This window comes from Myotis daubentonii, chromosome 15 (assembly GCF_963259705.1).
Source record: "Myotis daubentonii chromosome 15, mMyoDau2.1, whole genome shotgun sequence".
Lineage (NCBI taxonomy): Eukaryota > Metazoa > Chordata > Mammalia > Chiroptera > Vespertilionidae > Myotis > Myotis daubentonii.
The window spans coordinates 18,706,603-18,724,258 of NC_081854.1; the positions used below are offsets into that span (position 1 = coordinate 18,706,603).

Sequence of the window (17,656 nt, forward strand, 5' to 3'; positions counted from 1 at the left end):
GTAGTGTAATTTAATAGAGAGCCCGAAAATAAACCCATGACTTTATAGTCAATTAATATTCTACAAAGTAGGCAAGAACATACAATGTTGTAAACATGTATAAACAATAAATGGTGCTTGCAAAATTGGATAGATACATGCAAAAAAATGAAACTAGACCATCTTCTTACACCATACACAAGAATAAACTCAAAATGGATTAAGTACTTAAATGTTAGACTCAAAAACATAAAAATCCTAGAAGAAAACATAGATAGTAAAATCTTGGACATATTTTTTTTCTGATGCATTGCCTCGGGCAAGGGAAACAAAAGAAAAAAAATAAAGAAATGGGACTACATCAAACTAAAATGTATTTGCACAGCAAAGGAAACCATCAACAACAACAAAAGACAACCTACTGAATAGGAGGACATGTTAGCTGATAAATCTGAAAAGGGCTGCTTATCCAAAATTTATAAGGAACTTATAAAACTCAACACCAAAAAAACCTAAACAATCCAATCAAGGCATGGACAAAGGACATGAATAGATACTTTTCCAAAGAGAAGACACAGGTGGCCAATGGACATGTGAAAGGATGTCCATTGGACAAATGCAAATGAAAACCACAAGGAGATATCACCTCACACCTGTCAGAAAGGCTATCAGCAATAAACACCAAACAACGAATGTTGGAGAAGCTGTGGAGAAAAGGGAACCCTGGTACGCTGTTGGTGGGAATGCAGATTGGCGTAGCCACCATCAAAACCATTATGGAGGGTCCTCAAAAAATTAGAAATGAGCCTTGGCCTGTGTGACTTGGTTGGTTGGAGCATCGCCCTGTACACCCACATGTGTTGTGTTAGATTCCAGGTTAGGGCGCACACTGAGGTTGCAGATCAATACCCAGTTTGGGTGCATATGGGAGGGAACCGATAGATGTTTCTCACTCACATTGATGCTTCTCTCTCTCTCTCTCTTTAAAAAGCAATACAATTTTTTAAAATGTTCACAAAAAATATTAAAAATGGAACCACCTATGACACAGCAATTCCACTTTTGGGTATATATTCACAGAAATCCAAAACACTAATAAGAAAGAACATATGCACCTCCATGTTCACTGCAGCATTATATTCAATAGCCAAGATATGGGAGCAACCCAAGTGCCCATCAGTAGATGAGTGATAAAAAGCAGTGGTATATTCACCACTCACGGGGAGAGGACACCAGGGGCCTCAGTGCCCAGCTTACACTCTTTTTTTTTTTCTTCTTTTTTTTTATGTTTATTGTGAAAACAGTGATCTTGTGAAGTCTGCATACCACAGTATCAGGCATTACTTAATATCCATTTTGATGGCTGTTTACATCATCTAAAAATAATATGACAACTGGTAGCATATATACATCCTTTTCAAACCTGCTGAAAAACAGAAATAATGTGATTCAAATACATGTCGCCAAGGAGCTGGGATCCGCTCTTAAATGATAGGATGGTAAACTTTACGTGTTGGCCAGATAAAAAGAAATTGCTAAGCCTCTTTATTTCTGTATTAAGATAATGAGTCCTAGGTGATAAAGTAATAAGACCCAATACATTAAATCAGAATTTTTACATAAGTTCAATAATGTTTTAGACCAAACAAAAATGAAAAAGGAGAAAGTATGGAATCATTCTTATTCTAAATTTAATTTTTTTTCTATTGCTTCTTAGTTACAAGCATTTCAAAGACTTTTTAATAATACAGTAACTTTTAAACTCCTAGTGGAGATGAGGTGAGGTAACATTTAATTAAAGCAACAAGTTACCCCAGGTATGTGAAAATACCTTGCTGTTAGTTTCAGGAATATTTTGTACCATTCGACAGGGAAGAAGCTTGGGTAATTGTCTCAAGAAAGTGCTGTCTCATCTGAAAGTTGAAGTTCAATGTAGTTTAAGACGTTTTCTCTTTGGGCCATTTAAAAAAAAAAAAAAAGATTGTATTGAATTATTTTAAGTTACACCAATCCTCTGGAAGCTACCTAAAATGAAAAGGCTTTTTTAAAAAATGAATAATTAATTTTTATATCCTTTTCTAAATTATGGGAATACTTACTGATAACACTAAATTTACTTTTATAAGAGCCTACTTCTAACTTAAAGATCAGTAACAAGTCACCACCACTGACAAAGTTATCTACGGATAGGAAACTGCACATTTAGTCAGAAAATAAATCATTAACCTGTAATTCCAATTTCACAAAGATAATGAAAACAGATGATTTGTCTCCAGAAACCATGTGTTAAAGCTGACTTTTGGACAATGAGACTGTATTTCTTAATCTACATACTGCAAGTCTAAGCAAAGACACTGGCACGGTTTCTGTTTTGTCTGGGATGTAAACATTATTTTAGCATGTCTCTGTTCCCAGGATACTTTTCCCATCTAAGTGTGAAACAGAATACTGGCAAGGTTAAACTCTCTTCAAAGAGTCCGAATACCCAAAAGCAAAGTGTCTTCCCGGTGCGGGGGAGGTACCCACAAAATATCAGCCCCATGTCTGAGCGAGGCCGTCTCGTCTAGGTTGTCAGTCTTCAGAGTGGTTAAGCTCATACATGCTGTGTTTACGCTAACACTGCCCCGTTGATTCAAAAAGGAATCCACGGTCTGGATTTCAAATGCTAACTATTTACCTATATTTTCAAATTCAGGAAAAGCAACCAGGTTGTTGTTTTTTGAAACACATACACCATGTCATTTGGGAGCAGGATCTTGTTTTACCAATAATGTTGGCCTGTATAGGAGAGAGTTGCAATCACAGGCCTTTAGCTTTTTCCGGAAGCTTAGCCAAAGTAAGACAACATGAAAACAGCATGAGTAAACAACCCAACGTCTTGAAGAATTTAAGTGCCTACTATCATGACAGTGAGCTTTAGGTAAAAATAGATCATGAGCGGGCTTTCTCCTCTATGACTGGACATAATTTGCTGTTCCTAAGATGGTCATGTTAGAATTCTTTTTCAGGATTCCTGCAGAGCCGTGCTCATTTTACACCCATGTGAACTGCTGTCATCGCTGCTGTGGCCAAACCCGGAGGATGAACTTTCTGAACCATAATCTATGTTGTTTTCTTGTTCTCCGGCTTCATCTTCTTCAGGGAAGCGTCTGTTCATCAAGGCGAACTTGTGAATGGCTTCCTCTACCGAGTACTTAGTCTACCCAGAAACGCACGCCTCGATGTCTTCTGCGTTCAGATGGCTTTGCAAGAAGAGGTGCAGGCTGCTGTCTGAAAGCAGGAGCGCGTTGTGTAGGACCTTTCTGAGGAAATCTTCCAGACCCTGACGCCGCTGGTCCACATGCTGGCGATTGTTCATGTTGAAAAACAGGTTTTTAGACGGAAGCTCTGGCAGTTGTACCAGCAATGCATTACTCTGGAGTCTCTGTCTCAGCCACACAAATTCTCTGTATCTCCTTCGTACACAGGACGTCTTCATTGTAAAACACATGCTATTGGTATGAATACAGATTTCATAGTCGATGTAGGAATGCCAGAAGTCCTCCTTCTGAATCCGAGGATCCCGCACCCAGACACTCACGAACTCCTCTTTCTGTTCTTCTGGAAGCATCTTCAGCATAACAGGATGGATCCGCGGCGGCTCCAGGCGGCCGCGCGGGGAGGCCGGCGCGCAGCGGAGTTTGCTGACTCAAAGGCGCGGCAGCGGCGGCGAACGCCCAGGAGCGCACGCGAGCGCAGCCCTGCGCTCCTCGCGCCCGCGCGCAGCCCCGCCGCCGGGCCACTGGCTTCCGCTGTCCGGGCCGCGGCCCCGCGCCGCCCAGACCAGGTGCGGCTCCGCGTCGCCGGCTGCCCAGCTTACACTCTTTATCCCTCTCCCTAATGACTTGAGTCCCGGTTTGGTTCCTGTGTCAGGTTCTCCCCTGCGGAACCTGGTGTCTGATGCAGGAGCTTCACCCTGAGCAAATCTGAAGAGTATTTGAGGGCTGGGTTTGTGGCCATAAAACACTTGCATTCATTTGTCTCAGGTCATGGAAAGGTCCACAGAAGCTGAAGCCGGAGCGCGAGCGCCCTCTGGTGGAGTGTCCCTGCTAGAAGAGGAGAGAAAGGGGCGGATTGTGGAGAGGTTAGGGCTGACCTTAGACAAAAAGCACATGTAGGTTCAGAAGCATTGACACTGAAGATGCAAGAGGAGGGGACTGGAGGTGGACAGGGTCAGGAGAGATGAGAACAGCAGGGAGAGGGGACGCCTGTTGGGACTGCTGGGGGCAGGGCAGGAGCAGAGCTCTCCATCTCCTCAACAGTGATGTTTGGGGCCAGTAGTTCTTGTTGGGAAATGTAGGGTGATTAGCAACATCCCAAGACCGCTACCCAGGAGATTCCAGTAGAACCCTCCACGCCCCAGTGTGAAGAGCATTTCCTGTGACATGGCCCTATGTCCTGGGGAGAAAGGAGAGGAAGTGGTACAATCTCCCCTGGCTGAGAACCACTGACCTACACTGATCTCTAATATCAAGTAACCAAATGGCACCCTGTGCCTCTCGGTGTGTAAAAAAGAGAAGAAACAAACATCTTTACTACCTAAGAAAAATTAACTGTAATCAACCAAAAGTTGATTTATTATTTGGAGGCATATTTAGAGGTGATTACAGCTTACCAGCTGGAGGCCTGGGAGTATTCAAAGGGTGTAAGCACACATTAGACTGACACCACTGGGTTGTTCTGCAGAGTCGGGTGAGGAAAATTCTGTAGACACTGGGAAGAGAAAATACATGATAACAAACCCATATGCCATGCCATTTGATAGTCTACTCTGATGTTCTTACCATCTCAAGCATCTTAGCAATAAACGCAATCATGTCTATCATTAAGAAGAAGATCTCACTGAGATCTTGTGAGGATTTAAATTCTGAACCCTGGCTAGTACTGAAGTCCCCACAGGAAGTAGGAAGAAACAAAGAGTTTTTGTTCCTTCTGGTTGCTAAGCATGACACTGTCACTTTGCCAGTGATCCTCCGCCCTCCACCCCCTGCTCCTGCTCACTTCACCATGAGCACTGCCCACTGCCTGCCCCCCTCTCCACCTCCCTGGACATGTTTGGCCCTCCTCACACCTTCCACACCTCCATAACCCTCATGGACCACAGGACAAAGCAAAAAGGCAACTCTATGACTTTATTGGTTTTGTGAAAGGGTCTGGGTGTTTGTCTGGTCCAGTTAAATAGTCAGTCCCTAAAGGCGAGCAGGAGGCCTGATAGGATGCCCCAAGCAGGACCCCAACTGGAGGGCTCTGCACCAGCAACCTGGGCCTTCTGTAAGACGTTGAGGGCCTCAGTCACTCTGATGGTCCCAATATAGCGAAAATCTGCTAAAAGTTTGCGATATTCACGAGCACAGCCCATGAGGAGGAAGGTGGTATTGAGAAGCCCTGCAAGGAAGAGAGGGAGGAGTCAGGGACACTTACAAGACTCAGGTGCCCTGCCCCTCCTTTCAGACACCCCTCACAAACCAAGACACCTGCTCTTCCACCAAAGACTTGGGGCCCAGGCCACCTTACTTCTGCAAATTCATGTGCCTGGTGCATGCAACCCCAGTCCCCCTCTCCAGATCCCACCAGCCTCTCTCAGATGGGAAGGTGCCATATAGCATCTGGCATAGCGTAGGCATTTTTGTTGTTGTTGTTGTTAATCCTCAGCCGAGGATATTTTTCCATTGATTTTTAGCTTCAGTGGAAGGGAGGAGGGGAGACAGAGAGAGAGAGAAACATCCATGTGAGGGAGACACATCGATTGGTTGCCTCCCAGACCAGGGCTGGGAATAGAGCCTGCAACCCAGGTATGCACCTAGACCGGAATCAAACCCTGGACCCTTCAGTCCTTGGGCCAACCCTCTATCCACTCAGGCAAACTGGCTGGGTCTGGTGTAGGCATTTAATAAAGCTTCTCTCTTCTCACCTTGGGGGCAATATGACTTGTTGAGTTAGCAAACCCCTACTCTTCCCACAGCTACCTAACATGGAGGCTCTGCATGTAAAATCTTTGCTGGCTTACTCTTCCCTGAGACTTTGCTGCCTCAGGCCATGGTTGTCTGCAGAACAAAGGCTGAGGAGTTAGTCCTGCAGAGTATTGGGGTCCCAGGGAGGGGAGCAAGTGTTCAGGAGAGACTGAGGACTCCAACATGGGGATGGGGTGGGGGGTCGGGGGTGCAGGTCCACCCTAGGAGGACAGAGTCACTGGAGCTGGAGGACAGGGTTGGGGAGGAAGAGGAAGCCATTCTTCCAGACCTGCGTGTGGTCTTGAGAGGCAGGATGGCTTTGGGGAAGAAAGAATAAGATTCTTGAACACTCAGATGAGTGCCCTTGATCCTGGGATATTGATTTGGGGAGTCCATGGTGGGATGTGCACTTGCTTAGATGGGGAGAAAAGACAGCAAAACACTTAAAGAAAAAAGGAAGAAAACAGAACATGGGTTGGTGGTGGGAGTGGCAGCCATGGTGTGGGGAAGAATGGAACCCTAATAGAAGTAGCCAGATAAATGTGGGGGCACTTGTGACTAGAGGCTCAGGAGTCTGAGGTTTAGGACTTGTTGGCCTCAGAGAAGGGGAATGGGACACTGGGAGAGTGTGAGAGGGAGACTAGCAGCCACTGGGGGCTGGGAGTCCAGAGAGCAAGGGGGTGTGGGAGGGTTTGAGGGATGTTCAGGCTGAAGGCTGGAGAAAAGGCAGGAGGAGATTCTAAGGAGGAAGGAAGTTGGGTGCCCTGTGTCAGATCTGAGGAGGGTTACAAAATTCAAGGAACTCCAGCCTGGGGGGAGGGTGGGAAAGGTGAGCAGGTGGATGTTGAGGGTAACGCAGAGGTTAGAGTCCAGGGATCCATCTCAGTTTCCAGATTGAGGGCCAAGGTTTTCAGGGCTCTGACTGGTGTGAGACTGGTGCTGCTCCTTTCCCAAGGCCGGTCTGGGTCCCCCAATTTCCACTTCAGCAGGAAGCGCCATAGAAATGCAAAATGTCGCTTCCCCAGGACCCCAAGGCTTCTGATCCCCAGGCTGCAATTGGGAGTAAATGCACAGGAAGGAGGCACTGAATGAAGGCTGAGGAGCAGCCTGGCAGTGGGTGTTGGGTGCTTGATAGAAGGGGATAGAGAGGCAGGGTGTCCTTGGAGCTTGCAGAGCCCATGGGAGTGACTCAGGTTGGGACCAAGACCTTAGATGGCTGTGGTAGACTTGAGGCAGGGTCCTCTTCTGGGGTGAGAGCCACTTGCTCACATACAGTTCATCTTACATAAAGGACCTCCACAGTGTAATGTGCTCTTCACGTGTCCTCTGAGCATGCCCGTTACTGCCTTGTTTTCCCAAAAGGGCTGGTCAGATGCTGAACCAACTAGGATTGAACAGTTGTGTATTCAAAGGAACATGCACAGATCAGTCCACTTTTCACCACCCGGAGCATGTAGCTCACGGCTCCTCCAGCCTCCTGAGGAGGTGCTGACAATACCTTAAGAATGGGAGGATCCAGGCTTCCTGGCACCAGTGACCAAAAAGATGCCATCTGGAAGCCTTTAGAAGGTTTCTCTGCACCCTATGTATTCCTTCACTGTACTCTCTATGCCAGCGGTTCTCAACCTGTGGGTCGTGATCCCTTTGGGGTCAAACGACCCTTTCACAGGGGTCGCCTAAGACCATTGGAAAACACATATATAATTACATATTGTTTTTGTGATTAATCACTATGCTTTAATTATGTTCAATTTGTAACAATGAAATTGGGAGTCATCACAACATGAGGAACTGTATTAAAGGGTCGGGGCATTAAGAAGGTTGAGAACCACTGCTCTAGGCTCTCATTTCTACTCTGGTCCCTTTCCCTATCCCTCCCTCAGGTCAGGGATTGTCTCCTCAACTCACCCACAGTGTGGACTCAGCCTCCCTGGAGGTTCTCCTAAGAGGGAGGTGTCAGCAAGGTCACTCTTAAGTCCACCACTGTCTGGCCCTGCCCTCCCCCACCCTTACCACTTCTCTAATCCTGGATCCAGTGCCTGGGCTGGCAGCTGTTCTCTCCCAAAGAGATGCCCTCCCCACCCCCTCTGCATCCAGCATGTTTTCTCCATCCAGCCCAGCTCCCCTCCAGGGCCTGGGGCACAGACCTAACCACAGAAACAGGCCATAGACTGTATTGAGTTTAAAGAAATTTATTTAATTTTTATGCTCTTATATTCTTTTCCATCTGCCGTATTGGATGGTATGTAATCAGATTGTTGTGGAAGTAATTTTTGAATTACTGATATTTCAGTTAAGTAGTAGGGAGGAAGGCAAGTATGAGTAATTGATTATACATATTTAATTTCCTTAAACCATTCTTCTACACGTTGGTTCATGAAGCTCCTTCATCTAAAATAAATATGTGATTTTTTTACAGTGTTAACAATAAAGTGTTTTTTCCTTAGCAGTTGCAATCATTTTCATTAGAAACATAAGAATATCTTCAATCATATAAATACTCATCTGTTTTATGTATGTCATTAACTCCTCCTTTAGATATGTTACCAATTCCTCTGGCAAAAATTAGCATCATCTTATCCATGAGAAATGTTGCCAGGTTATGCACTGGAAATTGGGTTAGGTTTTGTTAATATTTCTTAATTTCTGTCAGCCTATTAAACTGAGGGTTTTTAAAAATAAAACAATTCTAAATAGTTCCTGCAGAGGCAGACATACAGACAAGCACAACTAGCAACCTGATCTTTTCATTTTAAGAAGAAATTAATTTTCTGGGAAGATCGTGAAGATATCAAAGCTTTATGATGTTGCCTAGGAAGAAATGCAAGAGGAAATGAGAAAATGGAAAAATGAAAACTCATGAAATAGAAATTGTGAAAGTTGGACAGGAACTAATTCATGGAGATGCTACTAAGCTTGGAGCTGATATTTGGATCTATATGAACAGGCAATGAGTGCAGCCTAGACTACGGGCAGGATGACTCTCGGCTTGGCTTGGCTAAGGAGTTGGGAAGACAGTTCTCTGGACAGTCACAGAGTCAAGCACTAACTGGCATGAGATTTGAAGCCATGGAAAGATACGATGATGCTGTACAGCTGTATGATGGAATCTTGCATGAAGGTCCAACTAACACTGCACCTGGAAAGCGTAAGGTTGCCACTCTAATAGCCCAGGGCAAGTGTGGAGGCCATTCGGGAACTGAATGAGTGTCTAGAACAATTTGTTGGAGACCAAGAAGCCTGGCCTGGGTGTGCAGGGCTTCATATCAATGCACATTGTGGGGAGCCGATATAGGGTTAAGCCTCGGACTGACCTGTTAGCAAAATCACAAACAAGTCTTCTTCCGAGTCTTAAACAACCCAATCCGAGATGTGGCTGCTGATTTACTTGTGCTGTCATTTAAAAAATAAAAATGGGGGAATTTGCCCGAAGCCGGTCTCCCCTTGCTGCTTGACACAGTTGCTGCAGGAAAGAAACATCTGTGCAGCTTATGTTTCAAGGGACCTGGCATACTGTTCTTAATATGTTTGCTCCCCTTCTTAGCTCTATGTGTTCTAGCCAGGGCCACCTCCCCGAGAAAGGACTTATGAAGAACTTGGACTAAGACTGTTGGCAATAAATTTGGGACTTGTTGGGCCCACATCCCCCAGGGGTCTGACCACCAGGGAAAGCACCAAAGCCTATACCCCTGGAGATCCACCGACACAGGGCAGTCCCAGGGAAGGCAAGCAGCGAGGCTGGGAGGACATAACCTTTACTGGGTAGGATAATCTCCTTCAGTCACTTCCTTGTAGTTTATCAGTAGAGCAATAGAATAGTGACCTTGGAATAGCCCTTATAGTGGAACACAGAGATTAACCTAGACAAGATTAAAATCAACAGAACAAAATAGAGACAGGATTATGGAAATGAAACTAGGAACTGTAGAAGGTTTCCCGAAACATACCATGATGTAATTATAGAGGCATGCTTATGGGATCAAATAGTATAAATATAGATGTAACAGGACAATAAAAAAAAGAACCTGACCATGCTGACCAACTGAACGCTGCCTCCGTGTCCTTCATTCTTCGCCGACTCCGTCCACACCTTTGGGAACCCCTGGACCTGCTGGGGATGGACCCCAACAGAACATGACCTGCTAAAGCAGCCTTTTCCTCGGAGGGGCTTATACTGACTAATGCACACAACCACGTACACTGTCAGCAGTACACTGAGGTGAAACACACCCAAGGTCAACTTGAATACCTTGAACTTTCAAGAAAGTGTTCTGCACAGGCATTGACACTGAGCAGCAGCAATATGAGAGCTTTGTTTGAACTTTACATATGAGCAAGTCATATTGCTTCTAACCCAAAAGCAAGTGCAAATGCAGAAAAGAACAATATGCTAGTTGGGCAGCTCGTCAAATAGACAGAGCTTATCAGTTTGCAGGTTGAAGGAAGGAGGAAACCGCATGCTCTCTAAAGGCCGTTGAAGACATGTTGGAAACATGGCAGATTGCCCAGTCTTAAGGTTTCCAAACCTCTTTCCCGTTACCTTTCACAACCGCACAATTGATCTTACTGGCCTGTGTCTTATTTACTGAATGCCCATGCTATTGACATACTAATTTTCTGTTCAGGCAGTTGTAAAGGATGTGTTTATATGAACCTAAAAATGCCTTTTATTGCTGAACAGCAAGATGGGGGAAGTACATGGAAGAAAGTTTTAAGAAGAGTCTTGTTGATTGTACACCATTCTCTTCAGATCACACACATATAACTGCTTTTGAACTATAATCTGATGTAGAAATCACCTCGTTAAACAAACCATAATAATTTATTTAAAAACATAAATAAATAAAGTATTTTACCCATAAGACAGGTACAACAATGCAAAAAACATTCATTGATAAGAGTTGGAATAAGTTGAACTTATTCATTCAGATGGCTAAGCCTTTTATTAATTTTTAGAGAAGACTTTCAAGATTTATATTTGCCCTTGGTAAACACTTTTTAAGGAGATGGGGGAGGTGGTGCTTCTTAGGTAAGGCAAGTTATTAGTCAATCTTTTAAAAAAGCTCCTTTCCCCATTTTCCCTTTAGTTTTTTAGCCTCAGGCAATGTGGGCTGTGTTCCCATCCCTGGTAGCAGTAGGAAGGCCTTAAATGTTTCTGAGAAGGCAGAGACAGAAGTTACTCTCAGAGAACATTCAGGGTGAATGGGTCACTGCGGCCAGCACTCACGGGGTTCCGGATTTCACACTCATAGGGTCCTGTGTCTTTCCTTGTGACAGGGAGTAAAGTGAGAGTCCTGTTGTCCTTGGACAGCCGCAGCCTGGCACCGGCCGGGGGAGTATGACTGCTGATCAACCACAGGTAGGTGGTGTCCTGAGCCTGAGGTTCATACATTAACACTACAGGGTCCTGTGCTCCTCAGGTCAGAATTGTGCCTCGTGATGTTGGGCTTGGATAACTCCGCTGTGCAGATAACAGAGAACATTGTCCTTTGAGTCCTCCAAACGCTTCTTCAATTGGAGTTGGCACCTCTCACCTCTCAGCCAACTTGAGTTCTTGGAGAAAAAGCACAGACTCTCAGGTGTCAAATGTCAGGGTTTGATCACAGAAAGACACAGGGCTGGGAATCACAGACCACCCAGCACCTGTCCTGGTTCCTCACTGACCAACTGACTGCCTGGCCAACTTGGGGGCGTGCTGAGTCCCTTCCAGCTACACAGACCTACATTGCTGTGTTGAGATGTGTTTCCACTGAAGCCTCACAGTCCAGGGTTAACCTAGAGATGAGTAATGATGGGCCACCCCACAGTCCTTAAACCCCGAGAGGACTGGGCAGGGTGTCCTGGAACTGAGTGTCTGAGCAGAAACAATACACGGGAGACCAGAAGCAAGTCTGGCAGTGAGGGTGAGTTTAGTACCCAGGCTGTAGGGCCACGAGGTGTGGCCATCTGCCCAGGAGTTCACTGGTGACTGACATGAAACAGTGACCCCAGAAAGAGCAGAGCAGAGTCCAGGAATGATTTAGACAAGAGTGGGGGACGGCGGGAGCTGGCTGGCGGTGGCAGCAGAGCCATGCTCTCTGCCCTTGGTCTTTAATGTCCTTTCTGCCACTGCAGAGGGCAGGGATCCTTTCTCAACACGCAGACAAGTGTGGAGGTGGGGGAGCATGCAGGATGGTCTTAGGCGACCCCTGTGAAAGGGTCGTTCGACCGCCAAAGGGGTCTCGACCCACAGGTTGAGAACTGCTGGGTTAAAGCATTGATGACAGGATTTAAGTAAACATCTGACTGACTACAAAGTGTATGTTATTTTCACCGCAACATGCTGCCTCTGTTGGCACTGTTAAATGCCAGGCTTCTGGCACAAAATCAATAAGGAAACAGCAGCCTTACATGACACACTAGACCAGATGATTTGATTGATGTTATCAGAGCATTTCACCCCAAAGCAGCAGAAGAGACATTCTTTTCAAGTACACATAGTAAATTTTCCAGGATAAACCACATGCTAGGCCACAAAACAATCCTCAATAAATTTAAGATTGAAATAATATCCAACATGGTATGGAACTAAAAATCAATTACGATATGGGGAAGGGACATTCCTCTCAGTCAGTTGTTTGCCCCAAGATGGAAGGGTGGGTGAGCTCCCAATCATTGCTGATTGCCAAGAGCACAGGACAGGGGTGAAGTTCAACACCACTGAACCTGCACTTGTCTCTCCTAGCACTTAGCCCACTCTGCAATTAAATATTCGTGTGGTTATTGACCGTTTTCTGCCTCCCTCACTAAACTGCAAGTGCCTTGAGCAGGGGGGTAGGAGGGAATATGCTTTGGCTGACTGTCCTATGCTGGACCTCTAGAGCTGACTCATGTAATAAACTGTCATTGAGTTGTTAACGGAATGCCTGAACATGCTTCATCATGATCCAGGTCAACAGGCATCACTGTTTTACTGACTACCTAGGCCAGCTCTGTCTAATCACAACATGAGGCAAGCCACATATCCAATTTTAAGTTTTCTAGTAGCTGTATTATCAGTTGAAATGTGTCCCTCCCTCCCCAAATCCCTGTATTAAAGTCCTAACCCCAGTACCTTAGAATGTGATCTTATTTGGAAATAGAGTCATTGCAGGTGTAATGAGTTAAGATGACATCACCAGGATGGGCTCTAACCCAATATGACTGGTATCCTTATAAAACAAGGAAATTTAGCCTGGCCGGCGAGGCTCCGTGGTTGAGCGCCAACTTATAAACCAGGAGGTCCCGGTTCAATTTCAGGTCACTGCAAATGCCACAGGTGTGGGCTTGATCCCCAGTGGGTGGCATGCAGGAGGCAGCTGATCAATGATTCTCTCTTATCATTGATGTTTCTATCTCCTTCTCCCTCTCCCTTTCTCTCTGAAATAAATTAAAATGGTTTTTTTGTTTGTTTGTTTTGTTTTTTTTAAAGAGGAAATTTGGATCCAGAGGCAGAGACCCAAGGAGAAGGCCATGTGAAGGTTGGAATTATGCTGCCACAAGCCAAGGAACACCATAGAAGCTTGGAGAAAAACTTGAACAGATGTTTCCTCACAGGCCTCAGATGGAACCAATCCTGAAAACATCTTGATCTTGAACTTCTGGCCTTCAAGACTGTAAGATAATTAATTTCTGTTGTTCTAAGCCATCCAGTTTGTGAAACTTTGTAATGGAAAAGAAACCTAGCAAACTAATACACTACATTTAAAAGTAAAACTAGCCCTAGCCGGTTTGGCTCAGTGGATAGACCGCCTGGCCTGCAGACTGAAGGGTCCCAGGTTCGATTCCAGTCAAGGGCACATGCCCAGGTTGCGGGATCGATCCCCAGTAGGGGGCATATAGGGGCAGCCAATCAATGATGTTTCTATCTCTCCCTTTCCCTTTTTCTCTGAAATCAATAAAAATATATTTAAGATGAATAAATAAATAAAAGTAAAAGTAAGCAGGTTAATTTCATGGTATTTTATTTAATTCAGAATATTATAATTCAACATGTAATCAATATAAAATTATTAATGAGATATTTTACACTTTTTTCATTCTAAGTCTTTGAGATCCAGCAGCTGTTTTACACTCATAGCAAATGTCCATTTGGACTAGTCCTGTTTCAATGGCTCAGTATCTACATGTGGGGAGTGACTCCTACCCTGGGCAGTGCTGACCTGAGTGTTACAGAGCTGAAGATTCCCATCTAGTCATACCTCTAGGGAGGGTTTTCTCTCCATCATACAGAGGTGTTCTTCTGGGCCCAGCTGGGATATAAAGTCTACTTTGAAGAGTTGATCCAGAGAATGAGGGAAGCCATAAGGGCCCGTAAAAATACAGGAGATAAATTACCCCAAATTTAGTATTAGCCACGCATGATCTTTGAAGTTTCTCAAAGATAGGTAAGACAAAGCTTCAGAAGCAACCCACTGAAACTACCCATTTACAACTCTAAAAAGAAAAATCTTTACCCAGGTTGGAAAAAGAACATCTATTTTTCTATTTATTAGGGGTTCATACACCCTGGTTCCTGAATTTTAGACCCAAAATTATGAACTTAGTACTTTGTGACCTTTATGGGCCCTTCAAGCCTCCCACAGCCCTGACACCTGAGGAGATAGAGGCCCCACCACAAGGGGCTGTGTGAGGATGTGGAATCTGTCCTCAGCTGCTCAGAGCAGGTGCTTGCAGTTCTCCAGCCTCATGTCTCTGTATAGGCCTCTCAGAGAGGGTCCAGGAGCCACACCCAGGGCCATGTCCTTGAAGACCACTGGTCCCTAAAATTTCAGTCACATGCCTCACCCATCCATCATCAACACCATGTCACAGGATGCAGTGCACACAGCACTGGGAATAGAGGAGGGACCAGAAACAAAGTGATGTAAAATTTGGAGAGTCCAAGGTCAAAACTTACAGCATCCTCCTCTCCTTCGCTCCATACTGCCCATTCCCACCACTGATTTGTTTTTTAAACTACACCTCCCCTACTGTGAGGAGATGCAGTGAGATTGTTGGAGACTTGCTTGGACCACATCATGCCCAAGCCCAGTCTGTAGCCAGACTGCCAATTCCATGAGCTGACACAGCCCCCTTTGCAGCTAAACTCAACTTGTGCTAGTTTATTTTTTTAAAATATATTTTTTATTGAAACTCAGGCATGTGACCTTGATGGAATCAAACCCGGGACCCTTCAGTCCACAGGCTAACATTCTGTCCACTGAGCCAAATTGGCTAGGGTAGTGGTCGGCAAACTCATTAGTCAACAGAGCCAAATATCGACAGTACAACGACTGAAATTTCTTTTGAGAGCCAATTTTTTAAACTTAAACTATATAGGTAGGTACATTGTTATTAACTTAATTAGGGTACGCCTAAGCTGGCCTTTGCTAAAAACGTCCTCAATCTGATTGAGGTACGTTCGCTGAGGTTGTCCCCTTTCAACTCTCCCATCCACACTCGTCTTGTATACTTGTTTCGTCTATCTCCTTTCGTTCATCCTCTCTATATGTCCAAACCATCTCAACATACCTTTCTCAATCCTCGACACTACATCTTCTTTCACTCCACAACGAAAACCGACCTCTGTGCATGGGCCACGAAGTTTCAATCCCACTGTACGTGCACGCCCACATGTGGAATTTTGTGGAAGAGCCACACTCAAGGGGCCAAAGAGCTGCATGTGGCTCGCGAGCTGCGGTTTGCCGACCACTGCTAGGGCAACTTGTGCTATTTTAAACAAATGTAGGTGCTAACTGACCCAGAAATTCATCCTCAGGACAGAACCCTAAAATGTGCAAAGGCTTGAGTTTGGGGTTCGCAGCCACACCTCCACCACAGGCTGGAGAAGGGGACGCCTTGCTGTGCAGCAGCAAATGCTCAATTGCTGTTCGCTGTATCTGGGACTCAAATGTCACTGATTCAATGACCATTCAGACACGGCTGCAGTCAACTTCAAGGACATTTGACACCGTGTGCTTGTGCATGTCTGTGCGGGAGTGTCTAGAAGTGTTCTTGCTCCCTCTTAGGATATGCACATGTGTAACTGAGCGCTATTGAACTGCCCCAAATACCTTCCATTAGTTTGGCCTTAACAGTGCTTAGCACTGCCTGAGCCCAACTCCCCACCCAGCCTGGGTACTACCACCTTTCTCAATATTTTCCAAATTCTTGGACCTCCACAAACCCTACCATGCATTTAATTGATTTCTGTGTAACCCCAGACCCCCTTCTATGGAATTTCCTATAGCACTCCTTGACCATATTGTACTTATTTGTTTACATGTGTTAAAGAAAAAATTATTCTCTCACTTGTGAAAGACCATAAGGCACACTCTATTCAGAGTGCCTACCGCACTGGGGTTTGCAACAAGGAAGCGAGATTGGGCTCAACACCAAACCAACAAAGGAAAGCGGGAACTTACAGCCAAGGAGCAGGATGGCCATCAGTGGATGGAAAATCGCCAGGAGGTGGAGTAATTCTTGCTAAATGGACCTAACAGCATTCTTACCAGAGGCAGGCCAGGGTAACCAGGTATTACCTGGAATGCTGAGGGATGACGAATTTGGTCAGATACGGAGGCTGATCAGATATCAAGGGTGGGGTATTCTGGCTAGACTGCCTTAGCAGGATTCCTGCTAAATCTGGACTCCACAGGGACGGAGACATACCCAAGGTCAGCTTAGTTGAGCAGAGGGCTCAGAGGAGCCTGGCTAAAGTCTAGCCAAGTAAAGGATCTTTGTTACGTGTTTCCCTCCATCCTGCACCATTCACTTCCAAACCATGGTAGAGAGAGAGAGAGAGAGAGAGAGAGAGAGAGAGAGAGAGAGAGAGAAAGGGATGAATAGATATATTGATATAAATTTAAAGAGCACATATCAGGGGAATACAGGAGAAATTTTATAATTTATCAGAGACAACCATGAAAGCTATACCAATATTTTTTAAAATATATATTTTTATTGCTCTAGCTGGTTCTGGGTTCAATTCCCAACAAGGGCATGTACCTCAGTTGCAGGCCCCACCCCTGGCCCTGGTTGGGGAGCGCATGTGGAGGCTCCCCACATTGATGTTTTTCTCTCTCCCCTTCCCTTCCATTCTCTCTAAAAATCAATGGAAAAGTATCCTCAGGTGAGGATTAACAACAACAGCTAAATATATATATTTATATTGATGGGAGAGAATCATTGATTGGCCGCCTCCTGCACACCCCCCTACAGGGGATCAAACCTTCAACCCAGGCATGTGCCCTGACTGGAAATTGAACTGTGACCTCTTGGTTCATAGGTCAATGCTCAACCACTGAGCCACATTGACTGGGCTATGCCAATATTTTTTAAAACTTATATTAGATTGACTGTTATCTAGAGAAATGTCAATCACTAAAACTGAGTCAAGAAAAAATGGATAATATGAATAGACCATGAACCATTAAAGAAATTAACATGAGAGCCAGTATTGTCTCTCTGCCAGCACAACAATGGCCCAGGAGTCTTCAAGGGTGAGTTCTAACACATCTTCAACTTAAAGATCATCCTCAACAAACTCTCTTAGAGAATTCAAAGAACATTTCCATACTCATTTTATGAGGCTAGTATCGCTGATACCAAAGCAGATACAAAATTATGGACCAATACCTACAAAATCAAATTAAATATTAGTGAATCAAATTCAGAATTAATAACAA

At 44.9% G+C, this 17,656-nt stretch overlaps 2 pseudogenes; one reads left to right on the plus strand and one right to left on the minus strand.

Annotated features, from left to right (window-relative positions):
* Positions 1 to 2,028: 2,028 nt before the first annotated feature.
* LOC132216851 (sorting nexin-10-like) lies at positions 2,029 to 3,802 on the minus strand (annotated as a pseudogene).
* On the plus strand, positions 3,605 to 10,484 carry LOC132217338 (ER membrane protein complex subunit 2-like; annotated as a pseudogene).
* Positions 10,485 to 17,656: the final 7,172 nt, after the last annotated feature.